Genomic DNA, 26,890 nt, shown 5'->3' with positions numbered 1-26,890 from the left:
CCGTACAGGGACCCATGAGAGACTCTGGACTTGGCAGCAGCATGAGGAGGCGGTATATAGGGGCCCATGGCAGATTAGGGGCCTGGCAGCAGCTATGTGAGGCCCGTAATCTGCCTGCACCCTATGTCAAAAAATTAAACACACCAGCAGTGTGAAGAGACCTGAAAGTGGCACATGGCAGCAGAGTGTGGCGATGGAGACAGCAGCAATGGGAGGCCGTACAGGGACCCATGAGAGACTCTAGACTTGGCAGCAGCATGAGGAGGCGGTATATAGGGGCCCATGGCAGATTAGGGGCCTGGCAGCAGCTATGTGAGGCCCGTAATCTGCCTGCACCCTATGTCAAAAAATTAAACACACCAGCAGTGTGAAGAGACCTGAAAGTGGCACATGGCAGCAGAGTGTGGCGATGGAGACAGCAGCAATGGGAGGCCGTACAGGGACCCATGAGAGACTCTGGACTTGGCAGCAGCATGAGGAGGCGGTATATAGGGGCCCATGGCAGATTAGGGGCCTGGCAGCAGCTATGTGAGGCCCGTAATCTGCCTGCACCCTATGTCAAAAAATTTAACACACCAGCAGTGTGAAGAGACCTGAAAGTGGCACATGGCAGCAGAGTGTGGCGATGGAGACAGCAGCAATGGGAGGCCGTACAGGGACCCATGAGAGACTCTGGACTTGGCAGCAGCATGAGGAGGCGGTATATAGGGGCCCATGGCAGATTAGGGGCCTGGCAGCAGCTATGTGAGGCCCGTAATCTGCCTGCACCCTATGTCAAAAAATTAAACACACCAGCAGTGTGAAGAGACCTGAAAGTGGCACATGGCAGCAGAGTGTGGCGATGGAGACAGCAGCAATGGGAGGCCGTACAGGGACCCATGAGAGACTCTAGACTTGGCAGCAGCATGAGGAGGCGGTATATAGGGGCCCATGGCAGATTAGGGGCCTGGCAGCAGCTATGTGAGGCCCGTAATCTGCCTGCACCCTATGTCAAAAAATTAAACACACCAGCAGTGTGAAGAGACCTGAAAGTGGCACATGGCAGCAGAGTGTGGCGATGGAGACAGCAGCAATGGGAGGCCGTACAGGGACCCATGAGAGACTCTGGACTTGGCAGCAGCATGAGGAGGCGGTATATAGGGGCCCATGGCAGATTAGGGGCCTGGCAGCAGCTATGTGAGGCCCGTAATCTGCCTGCACCCTATGTCAAAAAATTAAACACACCAGCAGTGTGAAGAGACCTGAAAGTGGCACATGGCAGCAGAGTGTGGCGATGGAGACAGCAGCAATGGGAGGCCGTACAGGGACCCATGAGAGACTCTGGACTTGGCAGCAGCATGAGGAGGCGGTATATAGGGGCCCATGGCAGATTAGGGGCCTGGCAGCAGCTATGTGAGGCCCGTAATCTGCCTGCACCCTATGTCAAAAAATTAAACACACCAGCAGTGTGAAGAGACCTGAAAGTGGCACATGGCAGCAGAGTGTGGCGATGGAGACAGCAGCAATGGGAGGCCGTACAGGGACCCATGAGAGACTCTAGACTTGGCAGCAGCATGAGGAGGCGGTATATAGGGGCCCATGGCAGATTAGGGGCCTGGCAGCAGCTATGTGAGGCCCGTAATCTGCCTGCACCCTATGTCAAAAAATTAAACACACCAGCAGTGTGAAGAGACCTGAAAGTGGCACATGGCAGCAGAGTGTGGCGATGGAGACAGCAGCAATGGGAGGCCGTACAGGGACCCATGAGAGACTCTGGACTTGGCAGCAGCATGAGGAGGCGGTATATAGGGGCCCATGGCAGATTAGGGGCCTGGCAGCAGCTATGTGAGGCCCGTAATCTGCCTGCACCCTATGTCAAAAAATTTAACACACCAGCAGTGTGAAGAGACCTGAAAGTGGCACATGGCAGCAGAGTGTGGCGATGGAGACAGCAGCAATGGGAGGCCGTACAGGGACCCATGAGAGACTCTGGACTTGGCAGCAGCATGAGGAGGCGGTATATAGGGGCCCATGGCAGATTAGGGGCCTGGCAGCAGCTATGTGAGGCCCGTAATCTGCCTGCACCCTATGTCAAAAAATTAAACACACCAGCAGTGTGAAGAGACCTGAAAGTGGCACATGGCAGCAGAGTGTGGCGATGGAGACAGCAGCAATGGGAGGCCGTACAGGGACCCATGAGAGACTCTAGACTTGGCAGCAGCATGAGGAGGCGGTATATAGGGGCCCATGGCAGATTAGGGGCCTGGCAGCAGCTATGTGAGGCCCGTAATCTGCCTGCACCCTATGTCAAAAAATTTAACACACCAGCAGTGTGAAGAGACCTGAAAGTGGCACATGGCAGCAGAGTGTGGCGATGGAGACAGCAGCAATGGGAGGCCGTACAGGGACCCATGAGAGACTCTGGACTTGGCAGCAGCATGAGGAGGCGGTATATAGGGGCCCATGGCAGATTAGGGGCCTGGCAGCAGCTATGTGAGGCCCGTAATCTGCCTGCACCCTATGTCAAAAAATTAAACACACCAGCAGTGTGAAGAGACCTGAAAGTGGCACATGGCAGCAGAGTGTGGCGATGGAGACAGCAGCAATGGGAGGCCGTACAGGGACCCATGAGAGACTCTAGACTTGGCAGCAGCATGAGGAGGCGGTATATAGGGGCCCATGGCAGATTAGGGGCCTGGCAGCAGCTATGTGAGGCCCGTAATCTGCCTGCACCCTATGTCAAAAAATTAAACACACCAGCAGTGTGAAGAGACCTGAAAGTGGCACATGGCAGCAGAGTGTGGCGATGGAGACAGCAGCAATGGGAGGCCGTACAGGGACCCATGAGAGACTCTGGACCTAGCAGCAGCATGAGGAGGCGGTATATAGGGGCCTATGGCAGATTAGGGGCCTGGCAGCAGCTATAGGAGGCCCGTAATCTGCCAGCACCCTATGTCAAAAAATTAAACACACCAGCAGTGTGAGGAGACCTGAAAGTGGCACATGTTTGAGGCATGATTCATGGCGGATTTAGTCAGTTGTGTCAGGAACTGGTGGTTTGAAATCCAGACTAATCCACGCCTGATTCATTTTCACAAACGTGAGTCTCTCCACACTTTGGGTGGACAGTCGTGTCCTCCGCGGAGTTACAATACCTCCTGCCGCACTAAACACGCGCTCCGATGCCACGCTACTGGCCGGGCATGACAGCCTTTCAAGGGCAAATTCAGCTAGTTGGGGCCAAAGGTCAAGTTTCGTTGCCCAGTAGTCAAGGGGATTGTCTACCTCGGTTGGCAGGGTGCTGTCCAAGTAGGCCCAAGCCTGTTGTTTGAGCTCCTGCTCCAGGTCCACCTGATGCTGCTGCTGCTGCTGCGGCTGGTTAGTAGTTTCCTCACTGCGCTGGTGAAGAAAGCTACTCATCATCGACTGCAGACTGAGGCAGCCGCTGCTGGTGGAGCTGCCACTGCTCCTACCACCCCACCCCTCCCCTGCTGCCATGCCAGCGGAACGCGAGCGCACAGGGCCCACAGTGTCTGAGGATGGACGTTGGCGCACAAAGGCAGAGACCAACTGACTACATAGGTGGTTTTTATAGTACGTAATTTTGGCCTCCCTCTCAGCAGGTGTGAAAAAGGCCACCATTTTGGACCGGTAGCGAGGGTCCAACAAGGTGGACAGCCAAAAGTCATCCCTCTGTCTGATGGTTATTATTCGGCTGTCGCTACGCAAGCAACCGAGCATGCTATGGGCCATTTGTGCCAAGGAATGCGAGGGACTCCCTGCCTCCATCTCCACAGCATACTGCCACGGTGCGTCTGGGTCCTCTGTCTCCTCCTCCTCCTCCTCTACCAGATGCTCCTGCTCCTCCACTCCTGTCCGCTGAGTGGAAAAACCACCCATTTCACTCAATAATTCCTGAGCACAAATGTCCTCCTCTACCTCCTCCTCTTCTTCCTGTCCTGCCCCCACAGGGGTCATGTGGCGTTGAGATCTGTGCGCCACGTCTACCGCACCCTGACCAGCCATTGTTAACAGCATTTGTTCCAGGACGTGCAACAGAGGAATGACGTCGTTCATCCCATAGTCCTGCCGACTCACGAATAGCGTGGCCTCCTCAAAGGGCCTGAGCAAGCGGCAGGTGTCACGCATGAGCTGCCAATGGCTGACATCTAAGTTACACAGGGGAGTACCTTTATCCGCTTGTAACATCAGGAAATCGGTGATGGCCTTTCGCTGTTCGTAAAGGCGGTCTAACATGTGTAGGGTTGAATTCCACCTTGTTGCAACGTCGCAGATCAGGCGATGCTGTGGAATTCCGTTCTGCCGCTGCAGCTCAATGAGGGTGTTCTTTGCGGTGTAGGAATGGCTGAAATGCATGCACAGTTTACGTGACATTTTAAGGATGTCTTGCAGTGGGATGGTGGATTTTAGGAACCGCTTGACAACCAGATTGAACACGTGAGCCATGCATGGCGCATGGCACAACCTTCCTTGACGCAGAGCAGACACCATGTTCTTTCCGTTGTCAGTCAACATGGTTCCGATTTTTAGTTTGCGCGGAGACAGCCATCTGTCGATTTCTCTGTTCATTACACTCAGCAGTTCCTCCCCTGTGTGACTACGTTCGCCAAGGCATACCAGGTGCAGCACAGCGTGACACCGTTGCGCCCTGCACATGTGATATGCCGGTCGGGTAATGGGACTTGGCACGGGGGTGGCGGCTGAGGACACGGCGGAAAAAGAGGTGGTAGAGGCGGACATGCTTGCTGGACCAAGGACGTGCAAACGTGGAGGCAAAAGCGTCGTGACCTGTCCAAGTTGCTGGTGCGGCTGTGCCGGCACCACGTTCACCCAGTGGGCCGTAAATGACATGTACTGTCCCTGACCGTAGTTACAGCTCCACACGTCGGCGCTGCCGTGCACTTTGGCAGAGACCGACATGCTCAAAGACTGGCCCACCATCTCTTCTACATGTGAATGCAGGGCTGGCACTGCCTTTTGGGCAAAGAAATGACGGCTTGGCACTCTCCACCGCGGCGCGGCACAAGCCATCATTTCTCGGAAAGGTGCTGAGTCCACCAGTTGGAAAGGGAGGGACTGCAGCACCAGCAACTTGGACAGGAGGACGTTCAGCTTTTGCACCGTCGGGTGCGTGCTCGCAAACTGTTGTCTCTTGGATACGGATTCCAAGAAAGACTGTTGACGGAATCCGAGAAGAGGAGTAGCAGGAGAAGGAGCATCTGAACGAGCGGAAGATGCCAACGAGCGACAACTCCCCTCAGCAGAGGTGTTGGAGCCTTGACTGGCTGATAGAGGGCGATTGACGACGTCGGGTGACGGAGCAAGTAACGGAGCAGGTGATGGAGCGGGGGCTGGGGCAGGCAGAACCGCCGTATGTTTATCACGGTTTTCCCAGGCCACCGAATGGTGACGCTGCATATGCTGACGCAACGCTGTAGTCCCAACATGGGCCCCCTGGCCACGCTTGCATTTCTGGCCACATAGTCGACATACGGCTACGTTTACTTCCTCGGGCGGCTTGAGGAAAAATTGCCACACCACCGAGTAGGAAACTTTGCCCCCGCTACTCTTCACTGGCTGACTGCTACTTCCTCCGTGCGCACCGGCACCACTACTGGCCGTGGTGGTAGGCTGCAGTGGAGCTGGTGCTCTACTCCGTGGACGTTTGGCTCCACTGACACTGATGCGACCCTGCTGCTGTCTCCTGGGCAACCCACCGACTGTTTTGCTCGCTGCCAAGCTGCCACCCTCTTCTCCTGATGATGCGGAAGAAATTGCCTGATGACGACGAGGCTGCCAAGTGCGATCAACCTCCTCATCATCAAGTAGGGTCTCCGCCTCACTACTAGCCCCCTCGGCTGCGTCTGGGTCAGGAGACAGACCTGTCTCTAGACCGGCTACCGAGCCACTCTCCTCGCCAGTACTTGTTCGCTTGGCTGCTGAAAAGGCCGATGTCTCCCCCCGTTCCTGACCGCCCTCTGTTAGCTCTTCCTCACTGTACAGTGGGGCTGAGCCCACAGCATGCGATACTTCGCTTGGTGAGGGAACAGCAAAGGACAGGGGCAGGTAGAGGACACGTGATTTCAGTGGGCTTGCTCCCGGGCCATGCCAACTAACGGTTGTGTCTGACGTACCCACCGACCGTTGGCTGTAGGTGTCAGAGGTGACCTGGGAAGAGGAAGACGACCGAGCCAACCAATCAATGACGGCAGGGTTGTCGGTGGAGACACGACCGCTGGATGACACCGGGAGCACTGGCCTCTGGCTGCGAATACTGCTGCCTCGACCCCTTCCTCTGCTGCCACGTCTGCTCGCTCCTAAAACATTGCCTCCTCTGCCACTCCTCTGCATGTTGTCTGACATACTATTTAATTCAACGATTAGGTGTCCCTGAGTAACAATTCTCTGGCACTCAGTAACAATTCTGTCTGTCCCTGAGTATGAATTCTGTGGCCCTGAGTAACAATTCTGTGTCTGTGCGAGTAACAATTCTGTGTCTGTGCGAGTAACAATTCTGTGTCTGTGCAAGTAACAATTTTGTGTCTGTGCGAGTAACAATTCTCTGGCACTCAGTAACAATTCTGTCTGTCCCTGAGTAACAATTCTCTGGCACTCAGTAACAATTCTGTCTGTCCCTGAGTAACAATTCTCTGGCACTCAGTAACAATTCTGTCTGTCCCTGAGTATGAATTCTGTGGCCCTGAGTAACAATTCTGTGTCTGTGCGAGTAACAATTCTGTGTCTGTGCAAGTAACAATTTTGTGTCTGTGCGAGTAACAATTCTCTGGCACTCAGTAACAATTCTGTCTGTCCCTGAGTAACAATTCTCTGGCACTCAGTAACAATTCTGTCTGTCCCTGAGTATGAATTCTGTGGCCCTGAGTAACAATTCTGTGTCTGTGCGAGTAACAATTCTGTGTCTGTGCAAGTAACAATTTTGTGTCTGTGCGAGTAACAATTCTCTGGCACTCAGTAACAATTCTGTCTGTCCCTGAGTAACAATTCTCTGGCACTCAGTAACAATTCTGTCTGTCCCTGAGTAACAATTCTCTGGCACTCAGTAACAATTCTGTCTGTCCCTGAGTAACAATTCTCTGGCACTCAGTAACAATTCTGTCTGTCCCTGAGTAACAATTCTCTGGCACTCAGTAACAATTCTGTCTGTCCCTGAGTATGAATTCTGTGGCCCTGAGTAACAATTCTGTGTCTGTGCGAGTAACAATTCTGTGTCTGTGCAAGTAACAATTTTGTGTCTGTGCGAGTAACAATTCTCTGGCACTCAGTAACAATTCTGTCTGTCCCTGAGTAACAATTCTCTGGCACTCAGTAACAATTCTGTCTGTCCCTGAGTAACAATTCTCTGGCACTCAGTAACAATTCTGTCTGTCCCTGAGTATGAATTCTGTGGCCCTGAGTAACAATTCTGTGTCTGTGCGAGTAACAATTCTGTGTCTGTGCAAGTAACAATTTTGTGTCTGTGCGAGTAACAATTCTCTGGCACTCAGTAACAATTCTGTCTGTCCCTGAGTAACAATTCTCTGGCACTCAGTAACAATTCTGTCTGTCCCTAAGTAACAATTCTCTGGCACTCAGTAACAATTCTGTCTGTCCCTGAGTATGAATTCTGTGGCCCTGAGTAACAATTCTGTGTCTGTGCGAGTAACAATTCTGTGTCTGTGCAAGTAACAATTTTGTGTCTGTGCAAGTAACAATTCTCTGGCACTCAGTAACAATTCTGTCTGTCCCTGAGTAACAATTCTCTGGCACTCAGTAACAATTCTGTCTGTCCCTGAGTAACAATTCTCTGGCACTCAGTAACAATTCTGTCTGTCCCTGAGTATGAATTCTGTGGCCCTGAGTAACAATTCTGTGTCTGTGCGAGTAACAATTCTGTGTCTGTGCAAGTAACAATTTTGTGTCTGTGCGAGTAACAATTCTCTGGCACTCAGTAACAATTCTGTCTGTCCCTGAGTAACAATTCTCTGGCACTCAGTAACAATTCTGTCTGTCCCTGAGTAACAATTCTCTGGCACTCAGTAACAATTCTGTCTGTCCCTGAGTAACAATTCTCTGGCACTCAGTAACAATTCTGTGTCTGTGCGAGTAACAATTCCATGTCTGTGCAAGTAACAATTTTGTGTCTGTGCGAGTAACAATTCTCTGGCACTCAGTAACAATTCTGTCTGTCCCTGAGTAACAATTCTCTGGCACTCAGTAACAATTCTGTCTGTCCCTGAGTAACAATTCTCTGGCACTCAGTAACAATTCTGTCTGTCCCTGAGTATGAATTCTGTGGCCCCGAGTAACAATTCTGTGTCTGTGCGAGTAACAATTCTGTGTCTGTGCAAGTAACAATTTTGTGTCTGTGCGAGTAACAATTCTCTGGCACTCAGTAACAATTCTGTCTGTCCCTGAGTAACAATTCTCTGGCACTCAGTAACAATTCTGTCTGTCCCTGAGTAACAATTCTCTGGCACTCAGTAACAATTCTGTCTGTCCCTGAGTATGAATTCTGTGGCCCTGAGTAACAATTCTGTGTCTGTGCGAGTAACAATTCTGTGTCTGTGCAAGTAACAATTTTGTGTCTGTGCGAGTAACAATTCTCTGGCACTCAGTAACAATTCTGTCTGTCCCTGAGTAACAATTCTCTGGCACTCAGTAACAATTCTGTCTGTCCCTGAGTAACAATTCTCTGGCACTCAGTAACAATTCTGTCTGTCCCTGAGTAACAATTCTCTGGCACTCAGTAACAATTCTGTCTGTCCCTGAGTATGAATTCTGTGGCCCTGAGTAACAATTCTGTCTGTGCGAGTAACAATTCTGTGTCTGTGCAAGTAACAATTTTGTGTCTGTGCGAGTAACAATTCTCTGGCACTCAGTAACAATTCTGTCTGTCCCTGAGTAACAATTCTCTGGCACTCAGTAACAATTCTGTCTGTCCCTGAGTAACAATTCTCTGGCACTCAGTAACAATTCTGTCTGTCCCTGAGTAACAATTCTCTGGCACTCAGTAACAATTCTGTCTGTCCCTGAGTAACAATTCTGTCTGTCCCTGAGTATGAATTCTGTGGCCCTGAGTAAGAATTCTCTGGCACTCAGTAACAATTCTGTCTGTCCCTGAGTAACAATTCTCTGGCACTCAGTAACAATTCTGTCTGTCCCTGAGTAAAAATTCTGTGGCCCTAAGTAACAATTCTCTGGCACTGAGTGAAAATTCTGTCTGTCCCTGAGTATGAATTCTGTGGCCCTAACTAGCGTTTCTTTGTCCCTAAATAACGATTCTGTGGCCCTCATTAACAAGTCTGTGTCCCTGAGTAATGGTTCTCTGTCCCTAAGTAACTTCTCTCTGTCCCCAATTCTCGTTTCTGTGGCCCTAACTCTGTCCCTGTCCCTAGTACAGAGCGGTCTGCCTCTGTTCAATGACAGCAGGCAAATGAAGATTTCCAAAATGGCCGCTATATATACCTCGACCATTACACAGTGCTGGCTGGCTGGCTGCTGATTGGCTGATGCGATCACATGTCGTTGAGGAATGCATTATGGGGCAGCGCGCCTTGTCTGCGCGCCTTCCCCGACATCCCCGCTCCGTCGCCGCACATGTCAGCCGCCATTTTCGGAAAAATTTCGATTCGCGCGTCCGAATTAGGCTGTTTTTCGGATTCGGCACGAATCGAAATTTTTCCAATATTCGACTCGAATTCCACTTCGGATACTTCGATTCGCTCATCTCTAGTTACTACTATTAACCTCCCTAGCAGTATGATTATGTCCATATTTCTGTGCTCAAAGCGGTACATTTTTTTGCATGGAAATGTCATTTGTTTTATTGTAGGCCTGTAATTCTTAGGAATAACTCGCTGAAATCTGTCTGAACAAGAGTCTAGTAAACATCCCGGGTAGGATAAAATTTGAAACACGAAATCATAAATTATAATATAATAATCAGAAAAAATAATAATATAATAATAATAAATTTAATTCAATAATATAATCAAACCAAAAACACTGAAATTTGAAATAGAACGCAAAGTTCGCACATCACTGAGCTTAGTCGCAAAATCGTTTTCAGACGACTTTCCCCATGAATCATTATCACTCAATTCTGCAAGTAGTTCTAATTTACTATCGCTGTTCTCTAGCTGGTCTAAAACCGCTTTTGACATAAAGGGACGCTTTTTGGACGCCATGGACGTTTCTCAGTTTCCAGAAAGAACAGTAAAAATGCAGACAGGGCACCGGACAAAGCACTCGGGACAAAATGTATGTGAAATGGTTTGATACAGTAATGTTATACTATGTGATTTTAGTGTATTGAGTGAATGTCAAATTTTTACGTTTTTGAAATTTTCGCCAGTTCTGTCCCCTGTACATCTCGTACGTCCTGACGCTCGCGAGGAACGGAACCCAGAAGATGGGTGCCGGCATCGGCCGGAGGAGATGGCCAGGGACGCTGCAGGGGGGACATCACGGGAGTGAAGGACAAGGTAAGTGCATGAGGAATCCCAGAGCAATGCTGCAAGGTATTCCAGAGTGTAGCTCGGGGTTACTGCTTCTGGTACTGAAACTTTACCCCGAGCTACACTCTGGAATACCACCAGGGAGGTTAAGGGACTCTTTTCAAATCTCAAATGTTCCCTTTACTAACTGTTGGGGCCCAAGGGCCACATGTCAAACATTAAAGGGCCACATGTGGCCCTTGGGCTGCAAGTTTGGCACCAGAGACATATACACAATTTCAACAACTTGTAACAACAAGAAGTAGAAGAATGTGTCATACAAACAGACTCCATATTAGAAAATAGTATCAACATCTTAGTAACTGATATATGACACTTGTATATTTTTGACTGAAAGTCTGTAAGAACATTCATACAAAAATTCCCAGTACATTTAATGACTTGACGAGTGTTGTTCAAAAGTAATTCAAAATGTTGTTGCTTTTAACATTTGATTTTTTTACATTTGACCTTTAATATTTGATTTTATTTAAACATTTGATTAATGGATGAATGTACTTTCTCAATCAAAAGCCACCTAGAGTACACTGTTAGAAGTTCATTTGAGAATATTTTCCATCCTGCTCCTTCAGATTTTCTTGTTACTACGGTCTAAAACCAAAGCTGATTCGACTCCACTAACAATTAGAAAAGTGACTATTCTTTTAAAAATTTCAAACAAAATCCTACTACTGTATGGCTAGCTTTAGTTAATGAAAACAATATGCATGTTACATTGAGAGGGTGAAAAAGTGAAAAAAATAACTACATAAGGGTTTAAAATGTATGTAAACCTTAAAGTGTTACTAAACCCACAACAGTAAAATCAGTCTGTATATGCAGTAAAGCATGCTTGTTCTACTCACTGTGGAACCTAAGGGGTTAATCCTCTGCATTGTGTAAAAATGCTGTTTGATCCTGACTTCTCTGATCCTCCCCTTCTTCCAGTGATCCCCTCTTATCTCCTGGTAAGACATATCTTGTGGAGTCACTCTGCACATGCTCTGCACATGCTCAGTTTTGTGTGCATTGCTAGAGATTTTTTCTTGTGAGAGTGCATGCGATCAGCACAGGGCCAATCAGCACTGCCCAGACAGAAGTCAGAGGTTCTGCATCCTCCTAGAGCAAAATTAAAACTCCTCCTACAAGTCTTAACATGTGCCCTGCTGGACACTCATGGAAGTCACAAGACTGCTCTAACTGCTGATGAGAAAAGGTATTTAGCAGTTTATATTTACTAAAATAATTGCATTTCCATGTTCTGTGTACTGTGGGAGACCAGATATAGTGACTGCATGGTCCGGGGTTTAGTAACACCTAAACAATGAACTCCTATTATTTGGTCCATTTTGTTCTGTCAAAAATACAATTAAAAGTGATTTGTCAACTGTTTGAAAAGTTGAAAAAAAAACGTGTTGATCTTGCTGGAGATCTTGTGCTTTGATTGTTTTGTGGTCTCTGACTGTGCTAACTGTTACATTGTTTTCTAAAGACTACAGAGCCACCTCCCCTTTATGTTATGGACAATAGGAGAAATGTGGGGTTCCAAAATCCTATCTCTTTTCTGCTGCCTTGAATCAGAAGGGGAAGTGAGTATTGTTATATTGGGAGTGGAAGTGCGTTACTTAAATAAAACTAACATAGCCACCACATCTAAGGGATGGTTGCAATACATGAAATTTTTGTTTTTGGGTTTAGACACGTTTTAAGAGATAAGTGAATATATCTCCCCTACTCCCACATATCCTCAATTTTTACATATCATGGATCTTTATTTTGCTTAACATTTCTGCTTTCTTAAGTTGTAGGGTAAATGTTGCTGTTATAATTTATGTCTAATCAGTATGTATGTAATGACAGTGATGTCAAGAAAACCATGGATTAAACATCTACACAGCATTAACATTTAAGGCACATTTTTAATTTAGCAATAAAAAGAGTGCTGTAGATGAGGAGGATAGAGAGGGTAGATGCTGTTATGGCAACACTAGCCTGATATAAAGTTCATGAGATAATTCCACTTTTCATACAGAAACTCAAAACATCACTGCAATGGACATCCAGCTCTTCCACAAACAAACCACCTTACAGCTACCACCTACTTTGCATACAGTGTCATGGTATAAAAGGTAGAAATTAAAGTAAGCCCTGGTTCACACTGGTGCGAATTCAGGTGCGACATACGATTTACAAATCTCACCTGAAGTCACATCTAATGTATTTCTACGGCACTGTCTTAATCAGTGCGATTTGAAGTAGCGTGATTTCAAAAATAGTTCCTGCACTACTTTCTTCCAATTTCATTGTGACTTGCAGTGACGTCTGTTAAAAGAAGTCGCAAGCCGCAGTAAAATCGGAGGTACAAATCGCACTGATGTGAGGCTTTGAAATCATGCTACTTTGCTTGATTTCAAAGTCATATTCAGTGTGAACCAGGGCTACTGTTAGGCCCCATGTACACAAGACACTTCTGAACGATGGAAACTGATGATGGAAAACGTAGGTTAAAAAATGTCTGTTTAGCTGCGTTTGCATAACACGTTTATGCGCGTTTGCGTTTAGAAGCGTTTTTTAAAGATAAGCACAGGAGAACCTCCCAAATGCCCAGAATGCACTGAAACGTAGTGAATTATTAACTATTTCAGACTGTTTCAGAGAAATACAGAGAGTAGAAGCAGAGGCAGCAGTATGTGTTGACATTAGCTTAGGTGTGAGTTGCTTATTAACATTTCTTTTGTTTCCAAGGGTGGGAAAGGTGTCTGGTGGAGTGAGTCATTAAGGCCACCTGGCAGGGGGTCTTCATGACAAATTTGATGTGTGAATGGTCATTAACATATCTTTTGTTTCCAAGGGTGGGAGAGGTCTGCAGTGTGATTTAGTCATTACCATGTGTGACAAGCTTAGTAGGAACATCCTGCGTTCAGTGTTTTGTTCATTTGAGTACCTTTGAAAATGCTTTGCATGCATTTTTCATGATGAAAAAAGGCTCTGGACAGCATCAGGAACTGGAAGAGTTTAAAAATTTTTGCAAACACTTATAAACGCGATTTGCCTTGTTTAGGCGCATTTACAAGCATTTTGTGTTTGAAACGCTAATAAAATCAACTGCTGAATGCAAGTTTTCTGCGTTCAAAAAAATTACTGTAAACTCAATTGTCTGTAAACCACTGTAAACGAAGATGTGTACATGTACACAGGAAAATATTAGGGTGAGTTCAGGGGCTGCTGAAAAAAGTGATGAACAGCTCCTAAACGTGAGTTTTTCAGCTGCAGTGTACATGAGCCCTTAAACACTCAGTTTTTAAACATTTCTGCAGCTGATTTATTCGATTACTGAGAATGCAACTTTGTTATCTTTTAACCCTTGTCTATGTTCCAGTTTAACCACCTCGCCTCTCACACCTGTTCACCCCTGACTGACCAGAGCAATTTTTACAGTTCAGCTACAGACATGTTTATTCTGTCATTTTACTGAAAGTGGAGCTCCACCCAAAAGGGGAAGTTCTGCTGTAATGCATTGTTCCCCGCTCCCCGTTAAGGATTGGCACCTTTGGGGAGCGGGTACCCAAATTTGACAGGTACCCGCTCCTACTTCCTCTGTGATCGCCTAGGGCGATCGGAAACGCAAGTTGTCCTCCCTCCCTCCCCATAGTCTTCTGGGACACGTGACAGGTCCCAGAAGACTATGGGGTCATTCACAAAGCGCAGCGCTACTTGCTCATGTGCAGTGGGCACACGGCTGTGAAGACGCAAGCTGTCACAGCCAGTTGTCCACACTGAAGATGCCGGTGCCAGGAACACAGCACAGTCAGTGAAACTGGCTGCGGGGGGGCGGGGGGAAACACCGTGTGGTATGACCGAGGGAAAGGTAAGTGTCCATTTTTTAAAAGTCAGCAGCTACAGTTTTGGTTGCTGCTGACTTTTATTTTATTTTTTTTATTTTCACTGGAACTCTGCTGTAAGATAACAAGTTAATATATATGGTATATAGTATTTTTTAAGGACAAAAAAGCCTTTTTTTGTATTTATCTTTTTCAATCTATAGACAATTAAACATAAAACTAAACAAAATGCACTTTTTTTTACCAGTGTTAGTTTAAAAATAATTACTGCAGATAAAACGTACACATTTTATTTGTCATATTTAAAATGCCAGTAAAATTATGATTCTAGTACAAAGCATTACAAAGGTATTCACAAATGAAATAAAGTGTATTTGTATTTTCAATTTTGTTTTTTTTCTAAATGTGAAATTTGTAAATATATGTTAACCCCTTTCCTCTGCCACTTTTAAAGCTAAGAGCTTTTATATGCCAAGAGGCGGAGGCAGGCATTTGGGTCAAGTATCCGCTGTGATTGGCTGTCACAGCGGTCTCATGATCGGAAAGCTCCCGATCGCTAGTATGCTTCGAGAGCTTTCCGGTCCCCGCTGGTGTCTGTGCTGGGAGCACACAGGACTCAGAGCACAGAGAGTTGTTTATTTTGGGCCACATGTATGTGGTCTCTCAGCATTAAAGCCCACCCACCAAGAGCCCGCATATATGCATCATGTCAGCGGGAAGAGGCTAAATGTGTAAAAATATTAACAAACAAACCAAACAAAAGCAAAAAGTTTAATGGGTAACTCCACTTGGGGAAAATTAGCAAATAATAAAAAAAATAGTATATACAATTGCTTCACAAGTCATATTGTAATTGAAAGTTATCAAAATTACCTTTCCTTTTAACCTCCCTAGCGGTCTGATTATGTCAGTATTTCTCTGCTCAAAGCGGTACATTGTTTTCTTAGGAATAACTCATTAAAATCTGTCTGAATAAGAGTCTAGTAAACATCCCAGGTATAATAAAATTTGAAACACGTAATCATAAATTATCATATAATAATAATCATAAAAAATTTTACTATAATAAGAAGAAGAGGAAGAAGAATAATAAATGTAATTCAATAATGTAATCAAACCAAAAACACTGAAATTTGAAATATAGCACCAAGTTTGCACATCACTGAGCTCAGTCGCAAAATCGTTTTCAGTGTCTGATGATGAATTTCCCCACGAATCATTATCACTCAATTCTGCAAGTGGTTCTAATTTACTATCACTGTTCTCTAGTTGGTCTGAAACCACTTTTGACCTAAAAGGACGCTTTTTGGATGCCATGGAAGTTTCTCAGTTTCCAGGCAGAAAGAATGGTAAAAATTCAGGCAGGGCACAAAACAAAGCAGTAGGGACAAAATGTATGTGAAATGGTTTGATACTATAATGTAGTACCATCAGATTTTAGTGTATTGAGTGAATGTCAAATTTTTAAATTTTTTAAATTCTCACTGGTTCCATCCCTCGTACGTCCCTACGCTCGCAGGGAATGGAACCTGGAAGAGAAATGCCGGCATTGGCCAGAGGACATGGCTGGGGATGCTGCAGGGGGGACATCGCGGGACCGCAGGACAAGGGAAGTGCTGGAGGGATCCCAGAGCAATGCTGCAGTGTAATCCCGAGTGTAGCTCAGGTTACCGCTTCTGGTACTGAAAGTTAACCCCGAGCTACAATCGGGAATGCCGCCAGGGGGTTTAAACCTGGAGGCGTTCTGTACACAGATGGTGTAGAACCCCCCCCCCCCCAAATGAAATTTCCTGCTTATGTGATTGGCTGATTACTGATTTTCCCAGAATTCTGCACCAAGATGCTAATCAGATTTCAAACATCCTGCAACAAAAATTGTCATTTTTGGTGAAATACTTTTTAAAAAACACATCTGAAGGGATGCAGACCTTGCAGCTTTCCTCAATAGAGCTGTACAGGTGTAGCAGCTGATTGATAATTATAAAACCACTTCCATACAGATTCACTCTGCACATGGACACAGACAAACAGTTATTCCTCCAGATTAAACAAAAGGTAGGAATCTGCAACAAAGCTTGTTAGAATGCTTGCAATATACACACAGTGGGGATCGAAAGTTTGGGCACCCCAGCTAAAAATTTGTATTAATGTGCATAAAGAAGCCAAGGAAAGATGGAAAAATCTCCAAAAGGCATCAAATTACAGATTAGACATTCTTATAATATGTCAACAAAAGTTAGATTTTATTTCCATCATTTACACTTTCAAAATAACAGAAAACAAAAAAATGGCGTCTGCAAAAGTTTGGGCACCCTGCAGAATTTATAGCATGCACTGCCCCCTTTGCCAAGCTGAGACCTGCCAGTGTCATGGATTGTTCTCAATCATTGTCTGGGAAGACCAGGTGATGTCAGTCTCAAAGGTTTTAAATGCCCAGACTCATCTGACCTTGCCCCAACAATCAGCACCATGGGTTCTTCTAAACAGTTGTCTAGAAAACTGAAACTGAAAATAGTTGACGCTCACAAAGCTGGAGAAGGCTATAAGAAGATAGCAAAGTGTTTTCAGATGTAATATCCTCTGTTCGGAATGTAATTAAGAAATGGCAGTCATCAGGAACAGTGGAAGTTAAAGCAAGATCTGGAAGACCAAGAAAAATATCAGACAGAACAGCTCGCAGGATTGTGAGAAAAACAATTCAAAACCCACGTTTGACTGCACGATCCCTCCAGAAAGATCTGGCAGACACTGGAGTTGTGGTACACTATTCCACTATAAAGAGATACTTGTACAAATATGGTCTTCATGGAAGAGTCATCAGAAGAAAACCTCTTCTATGTCCTCACCACAAAAATCATCCTTTGAACTTTGCAAATGAACATATAGACAAGCCTGATGCATTTTGGAAACAAGTTCTGTGGACCGATGAGGTTAAAATTGAACTTTTTGGCCGGAATGAGCAAAGGTACATTTGGAGAAGAAGGGGCACAGAATTTAATGAAAAGAACCTCTGTCCAACTGTTAAGCATGGGGTTGGATCAATCATGCTTTGGGGTTGTGTTGCAGCCAGTGGCACAGGGAACATCTCACGAGTAGAAGGAAAAATGGATTCAATAAAATTTCAGCAAATTTTGGATGGTAACTTGATGCCATCTGTGAAAAAGCTGAAGTTAAAGAGAGGATGGCTTCTACAAATGGATAATGATCCTAAACACACCTCAAAATCCACGGGGGATTACATCATGAGTCATAAACTGAAGGTTTTGCCATGGCCTTCACAATCTCCTGACCTCAACATAATTGAAAATCTATGGATAGACCTTAAAAGAGCAGTGCGTGACAGACAGCCCAGAAATCTCAAAGAACTGGAAGACTTTTGTAAGGAAGAATGGGCAAAGATACCTCAAACAAGAATTGAAAGACTATTGGCTGGCTACAAAAAGTGTTTACAAGTTGTGATACTTGCCAAAGGGGGCAGTACAAGATATTAACTCTGCAGGGTGCCCAAACTTTTGCAGACGCCATTTTTTTGTTTTCTGTTATTTTGAAAGTGTAAATGATGGAAATAAAATCTAACTTTTGTTGACATATTATAAGAATGTCTAATCTGTAATTTGATGCCTTTTGGAGATTTTTCCATCTTTCCTTGGCTTCTTTATGCACATTAATACAAATTTTTAGCTGGGGTGCCCAAACTTTCGATCCCCACTGTAGATCACCCAGAGGGGAATGTTTTTTTCTCAATAAAAGTGAAGTTACCCACTTGGCAACTGTGCTATAGCCAAATGATGGCTACAGCGCAGTTGTCTAGTTCTGGGAGGGCGCCCCCCAGCGACGCACACCTGGCGATATCCGTGATTGCTGTGTCCTACAGACACAGCTGATCACATGATGTGGTAAAAGGCCAATCACAGCGACCTTTTACCATGTGATCAGCTGTGCCCAATGACACAACAGATCACCAGGTAAATGCAATTGCCGGTTATCAGCTTCACTTTCCTCACGCTGTCGCAGCGTGAGGAAAGTACTACCGATAACTGGCAATTGTCAGGCAATGATGATCAATGCCCTGATGATCAGTGTCCAGCAGTGCTGCCCACCAGTGCCCAGCAGTGCCACCCAACTGTGCCCAACAGTGCCACTCACCTCTACCCACTAGTGCCACCCACCAGTGCCCAGCAGTGACCCCCATCAGTGCTGCCCAGCAGCGCCACCCATCAGTGCCCAGCAGTGCCCTCCATCAGTGCCACCCAACAGTGCTGCCCAGCTGTGCCACATAGCAGTGCCCAGCAATGCGACCAGTCAGTGCTGCTCATCAGTGCCCATCACTGTTGCCCATTGGTGCTGCCTATCAGTTCACATCAGTGCTGCCTATCAGTGCTCACCATTGCTGCATATCAGTGCAGCATCATCAGTGCAACATCATCAGTGCAACCTCATCAGTGCCGGCTATCAACACCCATCAGTGCCGCCTATCCATGCCACCTCATCAGTGTAGCCTATTTGTGCCACCTCATCAATGTCCATCAGTGCTGCCTATCAGTGCCCATCAGTGCTGCCTCTCAGTGCAACCTCATCAACGCACATCAGTGAAGGAAAAAAATTACCTGTTTGCTAAATTTTAAATTAGAAACAAAGGAAAACTTTTTTTTCAAATTTTTTGCTCTTTTTTTGTTTATAGTACAAAAAATAAAACACCCAGGGGAAATTAAATACCACCAAAAGAACACACTATTTGTGTGAAAAAAATTATAAAAATGTCATATGGGTACAATATTGCATGACTGTGCAATTGTCATTCAAAATGCGACAGCGCTGAAAGCTGAAAATTGGCCAGGGCAGGAAGGGGGTATAAGTGCCCTGTAGGAAAGTTAAATTAAATGGTTAAATATTAATGGTTACTAAAATAGAAATAAAAAAATGGGCAGTAAAATAATAATTGAATAGATAAGGAGAATAAGGAGTTAATTTGAGCTGATCAGAGTAAACTAAGGGTTAACAAGGGGTTAAACAAAGAAACATTAAAAAAACCAAAAACTTTTTTTTACTTGTCATGCTGCTTCAACTGACTTCATCTGCAGAACCAAGTTTATCCATTTAATCTACAGATTAATAAACATAATGATACAAAAGTACCAATAACAAGTAACAGTTACAATATGTATCTTTCTGTAGCATCTGAACAAGTGTTATTTATAGATACTGTCAGACTGCTTTTTTAACCACTTTATCTCCGAAGGTTTTACTCCCTTCATGATAGCGCATTTTTGCTATTCAGCAGTGTGCTACTTTAACCACTTGCCACCCGACCTATGGCCAAATGGTGACCGGGAGAAAACTTTGTCCCTCATGGAGGAAGCCACATGGCGTCCTTCCTGGATCGCGCTTTGCGCATGCCCGCAGGACTGCTCTGTGGCAAGATCTGTCACCGCCCATGTACCTTGGACACGGCCACTGACAGATTTGTGTACCGGCCCCATTGCCAGTACCATGTGGCCTGCTGTGACCAATCACAGCAGGTCATGTGACAGTTGTATACAATGGATGGCTTCCTTTCATGCCATCCATTGTATACAAGTGTGTCTAGCAGTGAATGGTCACAGCCAATCACAGCCCATCTGTGTCATGTGATTAGCTGTGGCCAATCACAGCTAATCATGACAAAAAAAAATCTGAATTAATTGATTTCATTCAGTTAAATGCTTGCTTATAGCAAAGAAATTCTTTGTTATAATCAAATTGTGTAAAAAAAAAAAAATACTGATCACTTCCCCAAAGTAGTACAATGTTACTATGGTGCATTATACTACTTTGGTCATAGTGCAATATGAAAAAATATCTTAAAAAAAAAAGAAAAAATGTAATAAAAAATTAAACAAATTATTAAAAAAATATTTTATTTTTTTTTTCGTACTGTCACCAGTCAGTGTCACTGATCACCGCCACACCAGTTATATGCTGATGCTGTACTGCACTGGTGCCAGAATGTAAAAAAAAAATGTTAATTTCTTCATTTTCCGAAAAATTATAACAAAAAAATTACAACTTCAAAAAACTCGCCATGCCTCCTATGAAATACGTTGGACTGTTTTCTTTGCAAAAAGGGGTCATTTGGGGGATATCTGTACTGTTCTGACATTTTTGGGCCTCAAGAAATTAGATTGGCTGTCAGTACTTCACGATTGATCAATTTTCAGATATATACCATAGATTGTGAACTCTATAACTTTCCTACAACTTATCAAAGAAATGTAGCAGAATACATCTTGGCCTAAATGTATGAACAACGATGATTTGTTTGCAAAATTTTATAACAGAAATGAAGAAAAACTAGTTTTGTTTACAATTTTCAGGCATTTCCATTAATTTAGCAACAAATAAAAAACCCAGTGATTAACCCCTTCATGCCTAAGGGTAAAACAAATCCTAATGCCTAAGCACAATCTTGCAACTCTGACATGTGTTAGTGAAACCGTACATATCATCACAACTACTTTGTACATCCTGGTGGATTATACCTTGTTTTTTAAGGACAAATTGGGCTTTCAGTTGGTGGTAAATGGTAATGGATATCTCCTGATTTTTTTTTATTATCAAAGGAACATTTTTTTTATGTAGCTGTGTGTTTTTTGTTACTGCCAAAACCTACCACCAAAGAACAACCCAAAATAAATTTTCCAGCCCTTGACAATTGCAGTGATACCATATATGTGTATATTATTTGTTGTTTGTACCCACAGTACAGCCCAGAAACAATAGTGCGCATTTTTTTTTCTTTTTTTTTTTACCTAAAACACACTGACACTGACACTAACTGACACTGATACCAATTTTTAAAAAACCTGACCTATGACTCTGACCTTGACTCAAACACTAATCCTGGCACTGAACTAGATCAAACCTTGATCTAGGTATTTTTTCTTTTCTTTTTAAATATTTATTTATTTTTAACAAACAGTTGTCTTTTTTCCCCCTCTATGCAAAGAGAGAGAGAGAGATACAATGTATCTCTCTCTTCCATTCACAGAGAAAAAAAGACAAGGGGCGGGCTTCAGATCTAGGTATTTTTCATAATATTTTATTCTATTTTTTTATATTTATTTATTTACACATAGTTGTTTTTTTTTCCCTCACTGCAAGGGGAGAGAGAGAGAGAGAGAGAGAGATACAATGTATCTTTCTCTTCCATTCAGAGAGAAAAAAAAACAAGGGGTGGGCTTCACAGTGACTGATCAATCAGAGGCTATTACAGTGATCATGTGACCCAGAATCGGGAGGGACCCGGGGCTATCAGTGACACCCCGGTCTTTGTGCTGGGAGCGTGTTGTGCAGTGTGCTCCCAGCACAAAGACAGGTATGCAAATATACGGCCCCACGGAAAAAAGCCCAGTTCTGTGAGGCCACATATTTGTGTGATGTCGGCGGGAAGGGGGTAAACACCACCAAAAGAAAGCTCTAGTTGCATGAACAAAATGAAAAAATTTAGTTTGGGTACAGCATTGCATGACCCTACAATTGTCATTCAAAGTATGAGAGAGTTGAAAATTGTCCTGGGCAGGAAGGCGGTAAAAGAGCCCAGTATTGAGGGTTGAAAAATATCAAACTAACCAGACAGATCACCAAGTGAAAATAAAGCAAAAAAAAACTAAAAGAAAACTAATACCGCCGCCACAATTGGCAAACTTTTTGGTTTGGGGTTTAATAATGCTTTAATATTACTCAAATGAACACAATATAATTTGTTTTCTGACAACACTTGTTGTGTTTGCACACATTTTCTGCATGATAAAACTACAAGCCATTGTGCAGTATTCATAAGGATGTTTGTTTTAGAGCTAGGTAATCTTAGGAGTGAATAGATAAATATATAAATATATATATATAATTTTTTTTTTATATGGAGAGAATGAGTCACAACAGGAGGCTGCTATAGAACCCTCAGAATGCCTGCATGTTTCTGACACGCCTGCTTGCGGCTTGCAGTTCTGCAGTGAACTACTTACTAAAAGCCTATGAAGCTTGTATGAGTATATAATGGTTAGATTATTCACACTGCTTTCCCTTTTTAATTCTTTTCAAAAATCTATCATTACTGTAAGTTTTTTTTTTCAAATCAAGCATGTAATAATACCTCATCACTTGCTTTAAAAAAAATGACTAAATATTTTAAAGAGTATAACATGTTGATTGTTTAAGCACACTCATTATTAGCCATAACGACAGACACATATTCAGGACTCTGGAGGTTATTAGTTGACTGTCAAACTAAAATAGCAGTTTACGCTGTTTCACTGACAGGTTGACGGGTTCCCTAACACAATACATTAAAAGGCATTCATTTGCATTGGTTTCTAACAGTTTAAGACCTTTTTCTGATGCAATACCGTATTAAGGCGCTTGTTTAGTAAAACAGAAAGTAGTAACATGTGTCCTAAAATAATCAGATATAACCATTTGTCACCTTAGTATAGCGAGACTATGAAAGCTGGTATTTGATTGTTTAGTATTGGCTGCTATTTCTTCGCCTGTGCATTATATAACAACCTATTGCAAACTTAGTCAATTAGAACCTGTCCTGCACTGGTCTAATTCCAGTCCACTTAAGTATGCTTAAAGTCTTATTAAACCCACATCATTAAAAACTGTCTGTACATGCTCGTACTCACACAGTCACTATGGGATTTCTGTACTCTGCAAAAACCTGGTTGAATCTCCTGTTCATTGTCCTTCCCTCCTTGTCTGTGTCCCCACTGCAGCCTGACATTGTGTATACCAGCTGTTGACATCTACTGAGCATGCTCCAGTTTCAGCTCCCTTCTAAGCTGTTCATTTCCTTATTTTTCTTATCTGTGACTATAGAGAGTGGGCATATACACACTGGATAAATTATAGTCTACTCCCTTATCCTCTATGACACTAAAAAGCTAAGCACAATCGAGGGGTGGGATATTACATGTTGATTGATGGAAGCTTTATCTCCTTGTAATTCCAAACATATAGAAATAATGGGCACAGGCTGGAGTGGTGTGAAACAAGCTGTGATTGGTAGAATCTCCCATTAGATAGCTCACACCATGTTTTTCACAAAAAATAATAAAGATTTGAGTTCAAACACATATTTGTTTAACAATCTAAAATGTTTACTTGATATTAGTCATTCATTTTTACTTTGAACTCTTGAATTCTGAGGGTTTTTTCTTTTTTTGAATATGTGATTGGCAGCAGAGGACTAGAAGCTGATGTTTCCCTGCAGGTAGGCTGGGAAAGAGCTGAATTACGTGACAGCTGTATATCAATTATGAAAAAGTTACTTAGATGTTTTTTTCATTAAAATAAATACAGTGCCATCATCCATATACATGAAGAGAAGGGATGATGAATATGAAACAGTATGTTTTTAGTATCACTTTAAAGTAGTATTAGACACTTAACACATTGAGCACAATGAAATAAACATCCCCCAGTAAATTATGTTATTCTTTCGGAATTCGGCCCACGTATGGCTGGCTTAAGATTCAAGTGACACAAAGATTAAAAACTGTGGACGTGATATGATGGAATAAGTTCAAGTACAATTTACTAGTTAGAAAAATGATAGACTCTAAAGAGAAGGATTTTTAGGGATCACCTAAAGATGGATAGAGTAAGCGATAGTCAGACAGATTGGGGTAGGGGTTTCCAAAGAATGGGAGAGGCTCTGGAGAAGCCCTGTAGGTGAGTATGGGAGGATGTGATGAGTGAGCTAGAGAGCAGAAGGTCTTGGGTAGAATAAAGAGAACGGTTTGGTTTGTATTTTAGGAAAAGATTACTGATGCAGCTGAGGGTAGAGTTGTGAATGGCTTTGTAAGTTCTTGTTAGTATTTTCAATTTTATTGATTGTGTAAACCAAGGTACAGTAAGTTAATAAGGAGGGAGTGGCAGTAGTTGAGGTGAGATATAACCAGGGAGTGAATTAGAAGCTTTGTGGTGTTGTTGGTTAAGAAGGGGCATATTTTAGAAGATGTTGCAGGATTGAGGTGGCAAGATTTGGCCAGCAACTGGATGTGGGGTTTTAAGGAAAGTTCAGTGTCCAGAGGTTACACCTACCACCCTGGCATGCAAGAATGGACTTATAGTTGTGCCATCAATCTCCACAGAGAAGTCAGAAAATTGGGTCATGTGGGAGAGGACATATTATGAGCTCAGTTTTGGATAGATTGCATTTGAGGAAGTGGTTTGACATCTATTTTGAAATTAGTGATGTGTGAGGAGACTGATGGGGTGAACTGAGGGGCAGAAGATTAGATATCAGTGTCATCAGCATTGAAATGGTATTGGAAGCTGTGGGAGGCTATCAGCTGATCCAGGGAGGAGGTGCAGATTGAGAATAAGAGGGGTCCAAGGACAGAGACTTAGGGGACCCCAACGGAAAAAGGAATAGGAGAGGAGGTAGAGTTGTAAGTGACACTGAAGGTGCAGTGGAATAAGTAAGATGAGAATCAACAATGAGCACAGTCACGGAGACTACTCAGGAAATTGAATTTTTTAGAGGAAATATAATTTTTTGAGGAAGGAGTGGCAACTGTGTCAAAGGCAGCAGAGAAGTCCAAGAGTAAAATTAAACAATAGTTTTAGCCATTAGTAAGTCATTTGTGAGTTTTAGGAAAGCAGTTTCTCTGGAATGTTGCAGACAAAATACAAAATGAATTGGATCAAGAAAGTTATTCTCGGTGAGGTGGTAGCTCAGGTGGTTGTAGACTAGGGGTTTAAAAGTAAAAGGAAGCAAGGAGATGAGGCTTAGGTTGTTAAGATTGGTGGGGTCCAGCAAACACTTTTAAGTATGGAGGTGACCAGTGCAAGTTTTAGAGCAGAAATATTCACATAAACACAATATTCATATAAACACAACTTTGCATGCAAAATATTTACAGTATATATATTATTGAAAATTGCTTGCCTCATATATGAGATACACATAGTTTGAATAAAGTAAACAACAGTAACACAAAACTCACTCCTTTTCATGCAAAAAGTAATGGCCACTCATTAAATACACTCATCCAATGCAAAGCTACAACTACTGTTACTACTACTACTACCAGAAAATGAGAATTAGAACATGCTGTTATGGAGTGGAACAAGATGATAGTTGTGCAAATATCGATGATACAAATTTAACCACTTCCGTCCACAGGACGTACCCATACATTCTCAGGTTGAAGTGGTTATAGTGGGGCCATGGCTGCAGCTGCAGTCATGACCCTCCTACCTTTTATTTCAGCCAGTGATGTTCCTTAATGTAAAAGTGATACTAGAGGCTAAATAGCTGTTGAATTGTTTTTACATGAGGCGGATGGGGCCCACCCCCGGCCACCTTCAGCTGCCTTCCGTGGCTCTTCCATTTCACCAGAGAGTATGGGACTGAAGCAGGTAGTTCTGCTGGCTTACCATAGAGATGACCGGAGGTTTCCCAATCACCTCTGTGATCTAAGAAACCAGAAGCGGTGAGGATTTTGTCACTTCTGGTTTTGTAAACAAGCTGTTACTGTCTTGTGAAAGCATCTGATCAACCAATCTTGGTTTGATCAGATGCAGATGCTTTTAAGGGCAGAAGAGGGATCTGGGGTCCAACAGACCCTAGATGTTTAAGTAAAGAGTACCTGTTGTAACCGCATACACACAGAGATGGACACGGTTCAACCATTTTGGCTTTAACCTCCATCTTGGCAAAGGGGTTAACCATCCTGACAAACATATTTCCCCCTCATTCTCCCCCTCCCTTTCTGAGAGTCACAGCGACATTTGGCCAGTGTGTATGTGTGTTAGGAGTGTCACAGGAGGCCAGCTCCCAGCAGGGGGCTTGGAGCTATAAAGTCCCCAAGGGAGCTGGGGCCTAGCTGTCTGAAGAACCTGTAAAATGTAACACCTCGTATAAGATAAGGCAAGCTTTCCCTGGAGTTCAAGACATTCCAAGGAAGGCGGGACCAGCTAACACTTTTAAAAATCCATTTTTCCCCTATGTCTCATATCTTGGAATATGAGAGACTTACATAAAAACCAGACATATTGTCAGATTGGCTAACAGAAGTCGAACAATTTGATAGGTCACTCGCCTTATCTTAAATACATAGGAAAGCCGAAAAATAGATCTTGTGAACCGTTCAGTGTATAATTTCATAATTCATATCGAATCAATCCTCAGACATGTCTGCATAATAATCTACCCGCGGGTGGAATGTCACTTGTGCCTACGAAACATTATGAGCCAAAATATGAACTACTAGAGATTTTGGCTCTAGTTTAGGTCCACACCCAGACCTCCATGCCCTAAACGGGGTATTGGTCCTTGACTTCAGAGACACCCCCTGCTGGGGAACTACAAATTGGGCTGTCAGGCCTAAGAGAAAAAAGTTGAAGACGTCTCCCATTTTAACATCAGTACCACCTGGGGAGACCCGTGCCCTTTCGCTCTGAAACTTGGATCTGCTAACCCAGGACTTTGGCAAGTACCTTAACCCTTTCACCTCTCTCTGATATCTCTTTGTTGTGCTGTTAGTCTCTGTATATGTATAT

The 26,890-nt window shown here is 43.8% G+C and overlaps 1 protein-coding gene across 5 annotated transcripts in view; it reads right to left on the bottom strand.

Annotated features, from left to right (window-relative positions):
• Nucleotides 1-26,890, bottom strand: part of KCNC2 (potassium voltage-gated channel subfamily C member 2) — a 310,522-nt gene that overhangs the window by 194,820 nt on the left and 88,812 nt on the right. The window lies entirely within an intron of this gene.

Source organism: Staurois parvus, unplaced genomic scaffold (assembly GCF_062004578.1).
Source record: "Staurois parvus isolate SC_StPar_1 unplaced genomic scaffold, SC_StPar_1.0 ptg000147l, whole genome shotgun sequence".
Taxonomy (NCBI): domain Eukaryota; kingdom Metazoa; phylum Chordata; class Amphibia; order Anura; family Ranidae; genus Staurois; species Staurois parvus.
This window is presented reverse-complemented; position numbering and strand designations above follow the sequence as displayed.